Genomic DNA, 8,710 nt, shown 5'->3' on the forward strand with positions numbered 1-8,710 from the left:
GTTTTAACAACTGTTGATTTTTAAGCCCACAAACTCTGCCACCTGTCCGTTGGAATATTTGAACGCTGCCATCTATCCCCTTCAAAAACTCAGGCTGCTGATTTCATGGCTAAAACATTTGCCATTGGTTCCTAGAAAAATTCGAATAATGCCACATGCCTCTCTCAAAAATTCGATTTACTGGTCACCTTGCACCCGCCTGCACAAATTTTGGAGTTGTTTGATCGATCTGTTGTTCTTGTCCCTCCTTGGATGTTCTCTGACTGTGTAAATATTCAAGCCCTAGATCTACCCCACGATAATCAATATCAGATAACAACCCATTCCTCATAGGCAATGGATCAGCAGGAGGTAGGGCCTGCCTCTGATACGCAGAAGTATATGGATCTGATGCTTGCAAAGCATAAGCATCAAGCAATGGTGTACGCTGAGGCAATACTGTGTCAGGTCGATATAATGGAACTAGGGGAACCTGATCAACAAATGGTACACATGTTGCTGCAGCGTATGGATATTTCTTATATCCTTTTCCATAACATGCTTGAATGCTCCACCAATCCTAGCCAAACAGGAAGATGAAATCGAGTTTGTGTCCAAGCGAATATCCATGGGATGGCATGGAGTGACTCAATTCCTCCACTTGGCTTCCTTTTGAGGGGCGACTCCCGATGTTCATTCGACCATACTCCAATTCTGGTGTTGCAGAACGAAAATATTCAATGAATCTCGAGTTCTGGAAAACAATTGATCTGTACTCCTTTGTAGCAACAACAACCATTTCATCCATCAATGCAAGCCAGTCGGGCTTTGGTGCAACTGGAGGCCACATTCCATGCTCCAGAGTGGCAACAGTAAATCGTTGGAGAGTTCTGAAACACCAATGTTCCTCACCAAAAGACTGTTCTATAACTTCCCCTTGAATAGTGACCCGAAAAGAGCCATGAATTGTATCTGGAGGTTGTGACAATATGGCCAAATGGGTTGGGCCTTCCCCCCTGCCTACAGTTCCTCCACAACCATGGAACATTGTCAACTTAACACCAAATTCTTTTGTAACCTTAATAAGGTACTCCTATGCTTTATACAAAACCCAAGCTACACTTAGTCTACCAGCATCCTTTCTAGAATCAGAGTGACCAATCATGAATTCTTGCTTTCCATCAATTCTATTTCTGTACCAGTTTATTGAAAACAATCTAGCCAAAGTGGCAGGAGCAGCCTCTAGATCTGCAAGTTTCTCAAATAATGGTACAACACGTAATGGCCTTTTTACATGGCATTCCCATTGTAATAACTCAACTACTAAAACATATGATGCTGCAGTTGCCATCTAAATAATGTAAGCTCCAAAGTTGTCAGCAGGAAGCTCAGATATCACATGAAATGTGTCTAGAACATCTCGAACCTCATTTGTTTTCGGGAGATCTGGCCCAAACAAGGGACATTTCCCTTGTAGTTCTGACAAAAGCCATGCTTGTCGTTGTTCCTCTGACCACTCTTTGTAGGATCTGCCATCTTTGATCCATGTGAAAACTAGCAGCTACAGCTCAAGCAAAGGCCATTCCTTGTTCTTTTTGCAGCACCATCTTCCGTGTCTCCAAGACTCTAAGCAAACATGCTTTGGAATTCTCTCCATGTGCAATCTCAATTCCAGGCACTTTTGGAATTTTTTATAGGATGGCTCTACACACAGCGCCAAAGGTCTACGTGCAATGCCATAGTCCAGAAGTGTAGCGCCACACTCCAGATTGGCTTGGCTGTCGATCTTTTGATTTGGTTTCAATGTTTTGACTTGTGTGTGTTGTGGATGCAGGGGCGCTGATATTTGGAGCTGAGCTGGGCCTTCATTCTCATCGTAAGCATGACAAAATAAACAAGAATCCTTAGAACCAATACACAAGTTTCAATGCCTAAAATTTTTCTTCTTTATTTTGTTGCTTCCACTTTCTTTAGCTCTTCTATTCTCTGAATGTGCATCTCTCTGGCATTTTGTGCATTGACTGCTTCTTCACATGCTTGGTTGTACATCTCATGAAGCCATTTCAGTTCAAGCTGCAACTTTTCTAGCTCGTTTTCAAGGTGTGACTTCATAGACGTGCTTGGCAGTTGAGGATATGCCTGAATAATTAACAAATGATGGAAATCGCTCATCACTATCCTCACCAGTCATCCTAATTCCCATTTCACTCTTGATATTCTTAAAATCAAGAAGCGTGGTTGATTTCCCAACTAGAGGATCTGCCTCTTCTTGAAAATTGCAAGTCCTCAAGATAATTTTGTTGTTGGCCCTACTTGACTCTAAAGAAGCAACTGATTTCACCGAAGAGAGTTTTCATTTTGATATAACATATGCAATACAAAAACTTGGAACAATCTTTGCCACCCTTGCTGGTACATCAGGGACCATGACCCTCCTACAAAACAATCTATTTGACAAATATTATAAGCTCAAGGAACGATCATGAAGATAATGTTAGGACGAATGAAGATAGCTTGGCTCACAAACGTTGGCTCAAAAATATCCATGTCTTCCTCACAGCAAAGTGATTACTTGCAGAAAGGACCCCAATGAAAAGATCTATCGGACCCTCTGGCAAAGGAGGAGCTTTTCATTTATTTGACATGTCAAGTATTCTTTGAGTTGAAAAGCTTGGAAGAGATGTAAGTAAGGATGACAGCAAACACTGAATGAACATCTATAAATCTTCAAGTAATTCCTCTCTAGGACCATGAGACCAGCAGCTGTAAACTTTTCACCAGCAATATCCCTGTCAACAATGTACAATGCCCTCTGCATAGGATATCTCTTTCAATCAAAGCAGAGAAATGAGCTCACCATATGTTGAGATGAGGATTAGCAACATGGTAATAAACCTCAAATGCCTTGTTCTTTTCTTCTCTATCATAATCCAGCCACAAGACTAGCCACTGACATCTCCTAGCTTCCTCTAGATCATTCAATACCTGAACTGCTACACGGGAGGCCTTTGAGTCAACCATTCATTTGGTCATATCTTTTGATCCAGGAGCTGGTTTATGGAGTGTGATATATAGTTGGAAAGCTCCTTCCGAGATGCTCCTAATAAACATACTTATGACATGTTTGTTGAATCTAATGTGCAAAACATTTAACAAAACTAGACATAGTAAGAGCTCATGTTGATCCCTGGTGACAGACTGCAAAGACTAGACCAACAACTACATCTTTATTCTTCTAATTCCTTCCACATTATTGGCCTATGGGTTACACTCGTGCTAGATTGATGAAGGATGCCTTAATGCCTTCCTTCTAGCGGATCTTTTCCCATCAACTTTAGCTCATTTCTCTCAGAAAGAGATCTAGAGTCCATTTGGAAGTACCTTAGGGTTTGCAATCATCAGTGGCAGAATCCTTCACTATTGACAGTGGGAAAACATCATTGTCTCTTGATTGATAGATTATTCCTAGTGTTCAACTACAGCTCATTTATTCGCACTTGTTAGTTTGTACTGGGTACCTTGGCTCTCATCATCATTATCATTGAGTAGCCTCGTGTTTTTTAATGGTATACAATAATGACCGATAATCAAATGATTTCTCACATGGTCAACTTCAGATAATTTATTCCCATTGTGTAGAAATGTACCACGAAAATCAGTGAAGACCTTGGGTTTGCCTCAACATTTCTTGGTTCACTTGCTTCTGTTTCTGCTAGTTGACACCATCCACCTTATACGTTGCAATTCCTTACACTGACATCCTATATGTTGGCACCCAAGTTGCATTGTAGTACCATTTATTCCACCATTTGAGTTGGTACTTTTTGGATCATATTTATGACTTCAATGATCAACTTCATACTTCAGCATCATTTATCACTTCTTTATATGTGATATTGAGACATGTACTTACTTGGATATGATCGGATGATCTATTATGTATCATCAGTTCCTTTATACGTGTATGCATATTATAACCGCTTTTATACTTGACATGTGGACAGGCTTTACCATCTCTAAGCATGGGTATGCCCGCCTTAGACAACAATTTCTTTCTTATCTCTTTCACTGGCTTGGCAGGTTGAATTCTGGTGAACTCATCCTTGGTCTTGGCATGGTTCCTTCTATACACTTAATACGTTTTGGCCATCATGCACCCCTTCTAACCTCATATATTAGGGGGCATCTATTATAGCACCATTTACCACTCTTGGTAGATCTGATGCTCTAGTTATGGCCTATGGAAGCCCTTCCTTTCCAGACTTGGTCCAAAATCTAAAAGACATTGTTTTGTTTCCTATACGCTAATTTGCACTGTGTTAAAAGCGTGTACACGCGGGTCAGCATATACCCAACCTACATATATGTGTTAAAACACTAAAAAATAATAAATATCCTTAATTTTGGGCAGTGTTTACAGGTTTTACCTGTTATTCACCTACTATAGCCCATGGCCCAACTGTTTCCCAACTGAGAAAACTAATTTGGAGAAGTATTAATAAACCTCCATGGGAAGGCCTAAAGGGGAGAAGAGATGAGATATTGATATTATAGTTGATTGATCCCTGATCAAGTCTGATGAAATCCTTGTGCCTCCTACACACCCCAAGATTTAGGAAACTCTTGTTTCCTCTTTTGAGATATCCTTGATCCCTCTTGTGATATCCTTGTGTATGTTGATGGAGGAAGATTGTTGAGGCCGGGATAGGACAGTTCTAGAGGACGGTTCCACTTGGAGCTGGAGGAAGACTCGGGTTGTAGTTTAACATCTTTCTGGTAGCTTACATCAATAAAGAAATTTTGTTCTGTTCCTGATATTTGTCATGTTTATGCATTGAAACATGTTGTGATTTGTTTATAAATCTTATATTAATGCATAATTTTTCATTTTCTTTCATGAATATTCTTTATGTCATTGTTGTTGTATATGCTTTACTTGGATACTTTAAAGGTTTCAAAGGCATTGGAGGAAGTAGAGGGTTTGAACCCTGCGGGATCTACCCAAACGTAGGACCTCCGGGTAAGGTCACTTCTTCCCAGTTCAGTAGTATAAGCATTTAGATTGTTTGTCTGAGCATTTCTTGTTGTGGTTTGCCCTATTCTCTGTTGGGGTTTTCAACCCAAGACCCTAGGGTGTTATCACCCTCAACATCATGGAGGATATGTTGGAAACCATCAATATGCTTTATGGAGGAGATGTCTATCAATTACCCTAATCTCACTCATCCTAATTCACCTAAGCAACCTTAAATTCCTGCTCAACCTAATCTGAAACCAAACAACAAGCAAGCAAAATAGGTCTACAGTGGAGAGACATCATATCCTACTTATGTTGTGGAAATCCAGGAGATCAACCTTCGGTCTAGGAGAGTGCTCCCAAATAATCATCCACCCTCTCCACTTGAAGAGCTTGAAGAAGATCTGGAAGAAAGTGCTCCTGAATTCAATCGGCCTCCCTTTCCTGAAAGGTTGATCCACCCTAGCCAACACACCCTAGAAAAGGTTGAACTTCTAGGAGAATTAAATAATTTGTGTGTTAAGATACCCCTTCTCTAGGCTATTAAATATGTTCCCATCTATAATAAGCTTATCAAGGAAAAATGTTTCAAAAATCCTAGGATAAGAAAAATGGACAGCCCCACCATCAATGATGTTTGGAAACTACATAATCTGATACTTGGGAGGGTGATCTTCCTGAAATACCGAGACCCTGGAAGCCTAGTAGTGGATGTGCACATTGATGGAACTATAGTCCCTAACACCTTGATTGATCTTGGGGATGCAATCAATATGATGACTAAGGAAATCATTTTAAAGCCCAATCTCCAAGGGGCCTTGAAGAAGACAACCACAGTGCTGCAGCTTGCAGACAGATCCACAGTAGCTCCTGAGGGAGTTGTTGAAGATGTAATGGTATCCATCGAATGCTGGGAGTATCCTATTGATTTCTTGGTTCTCCTAGGAATATATCAAGTTTAATGGCTATCTTCTCATCTTAGGAAGACCTTGGTTTGCCACTGCTGATGCGTAAATTAGTTGTAGGGCTAGCAACATGCCTATCAAGAATGGACATTTATCCAAACAACTTGTGTTGGGCGTGGGATCGCCCAAGGGAAGTTTTGGGGCTTAAAGCCCAAATTTTGGTCAGAAGTTGTAACTCTGCTGTAAAGACTTTGCACTTTGTGGGCGTAGAGTTCATAGCTTGTAAATGAGTCATAGGGTTATTGGCCCTCAATTTTGTAATCTAAGGTCGACTATAGAGATCTACCCATGGTCTGCGGACCATGGGATCGTTTAAGTAGAGGGAGGTTATAAGATGTAAAAGAATCAAGCTAAGAAGTCTAAGGATGAAGAGTTGAGTTATATCTAAGTGTAAAGTCTAGTTTTGGGTCGTAGAGTAGGAGAAGGCTCTACAGCTGAGTGCGCAAAGGCTTGGTAGTCGGCAGTTGAGTGCACGGATCGATGCAACTGAGTGTGCAGGGCGAGTCAAGTCTGTAACTGTTGAAGCATTAATAAAGAGAAGTTTTACACCAATTCTATGTATTTATTTCCTATTTTCTACATCAAATATATTGGGTATAAATTTCATCTCTATTGTTTATATGGTGCACAAACATATATAACTATGTAGATTAAGTGAATGTGAGTTAAAGTATCTGTTTACGTGAAGTTGGCTAACATCTATAAGAGGATAAGTAAGATACGCGGTGTAACTTGGGGAAATAGCACAGATCGTTGCCATAGCAGCACAAAATCACCTCAGCCCCTGGTTAGGGCTGCACAAAGGACAATTATAGCAGATCGCGAAGGTATCACAAGTCAGAATAGTGCGTGAAGTGACCTAAGTGAAGGTAGGCACAGTTGGACTAAATCGACAACTCAGACATCTTGAGGGTGTGGAAACTTGGTTCTAGCATCCCCACATACTGCTTCAGGTGAGACTTTAGTCTGTGCTCTGCAGGCTAATGCCGAAAGGGCCAATGGTGTAGGGATTTGTTTGGCTAATCAACTCCAAACCTAGGTCAGGCCCCATCAAGCCAACAAATGGTTTCCTTTTCCGGGACAGGAATCTGCATAGAGATGTCTGACATTGTATCATTGGAATCCAACTAAGAAGGAAATTTAAGGTTGGTTGGACAGAAGAATTCATGAGTTCATGGCACAGGAAAATAGGAACTTGTGACTATCAAAAGAAGAGTGGTTAGACTGCTACTTGTACACAAAGATCCATGAAATCTTCTTCGCGTCTTTCCCTACTGAGTTGTACAAGTGAATCACGAACCTAGCAGATAGCCAAGGAAGGTGGAAACTTGACGGTCTTATTGTGTGGACCCCAGAGTTAGTGTGTAGGTTGGAAGCATCGGAAGATAATATCGCATGTGTCGTTGATCATTGGCTTGATCAAATTATAAGAGGATTCATTACTGAGTTTGCGGTTGACACCTTAGTTAGCTGCAGTGAGGCAGAGCAATGCTTTCTCAAAGGACCATGAGGTAAGTACGTAAAGTCTTTGAATACTTGGATTAAATGCTATTTTGTAAAAAGAGGGTTACGCAATTACCTTGATGTTTGGGGCTACGCGAAGTGGAAAAACCTACAAGAACAAAGGAAGTAAGGGACCAGAAAATAGCCCCTTGATTTCACCTCTGTGAGGGGATAAGGAAGAACTTGTGAAGGTCTCACCATGAAGTGAGATCCATCTAATAAGGCAAAGAATTCTGCGAATACCACCTCCACCCACACCACCATCGACTTCGATGCCATTACCTCCATCTTCACCCGTATCGTCTCTGCCACCACCGTAATTCAATATGGCAAGCATGATAAAGTTGCCTGTGTTCAAGGGAGTAGGAAACAAGGATCCGAACCAATTTTGGTTTGTTGTAAGAGTTGTATGAGAAGCACAAGGAGTTACAGATGATAATATAAAAAAGGCGACACTGGTTAGCGCCCTGCAGGACCACACGCTGACCTGGTATATTAAGCACTCCAATGATAATCCAAATGCAAGAATAGGGGATATCCAAGCAACGCTAAACAGAGAATTTAGCAGGCCAAAGTCTAAAGCACAGTCGATCATTACATTCAAGAAAATCATGATGCTACCAGGCAAGACTCCTTGGGAGATGGATCAGAGACTGAAATGCATGATTCGCGAAGCTAATATGAATCTGACAAAGGGGCAACATCGTGAATGGTTTTTAGCATCGCTAACGCCACATTTAAGGAGCGCGCTATTGTAGTAGAAGTTAACAACTCAAGAAGAGGCCTTAGAAATCGCCATGAGGCTACATGAGACCCCGATGCAAGATCCTAACTTAGGAGTTCAGCAGATCCACGCACAGCTAAAGAATTTCTGACTCAAAATGCAGATTCTGAAAGAGGATAGGACAACTCGACCAAAAGTGCATGAAGAGGTGTGGTGCATAAAATGCAAAGGTCAAGGTCATGACAAGGACCACTGTCCAGTTTTTGCAAATTACCTCGTGGGAGGAGGACCGATTCCATTAATGCCAAAAGCACATACAGGATCTAGCACGATGCTTGCTTTGTTGTTCGCGATTTGTCAAACAGGAGGAAAACACGCTACAGACAACTGCCATTTGTTACAGAAGTATACAAAAAATTCACAACAATTGTTCTGTAACTTTTGTAGGTCAGTGGGACATGATGAGTGCACTTGTAGAAGCTATGAGTTGATGATAGATAGAACTCTCACCTATAGAGTTCA

The 8,710-nt window shown here is 41.1% G+C and overlaps 1 pseudogene; it reads right to left on the reverse strand.

Moving 5' to 3' along the window:
* Positions 1–462: 462 nt before the first annotated feature.
* Positions 463–7,801, reverse strand: LOC149220939 (phosphoenolpyruvate carboxylase pseudogene; annotated as a pseudogene).
* Positions 7,802–8,710: the final 909 nt, after the last annotated feature.

The sequence above is a fragment of the Pinus tabuliformis genome, chromosome Q (genome assembly GCF_031772625.1).
Source record: "Pinus tabuliformis cultivar Carrire ecotype Pingquan chromosome Q, CPIR1, whole genome shotgun sequence".
NCBI lineage: Eukaryota > Viridiplantae > Streptophyta > Pinopsida > Pinales > Pinaceae > Pinus > Pinus tabuliformis.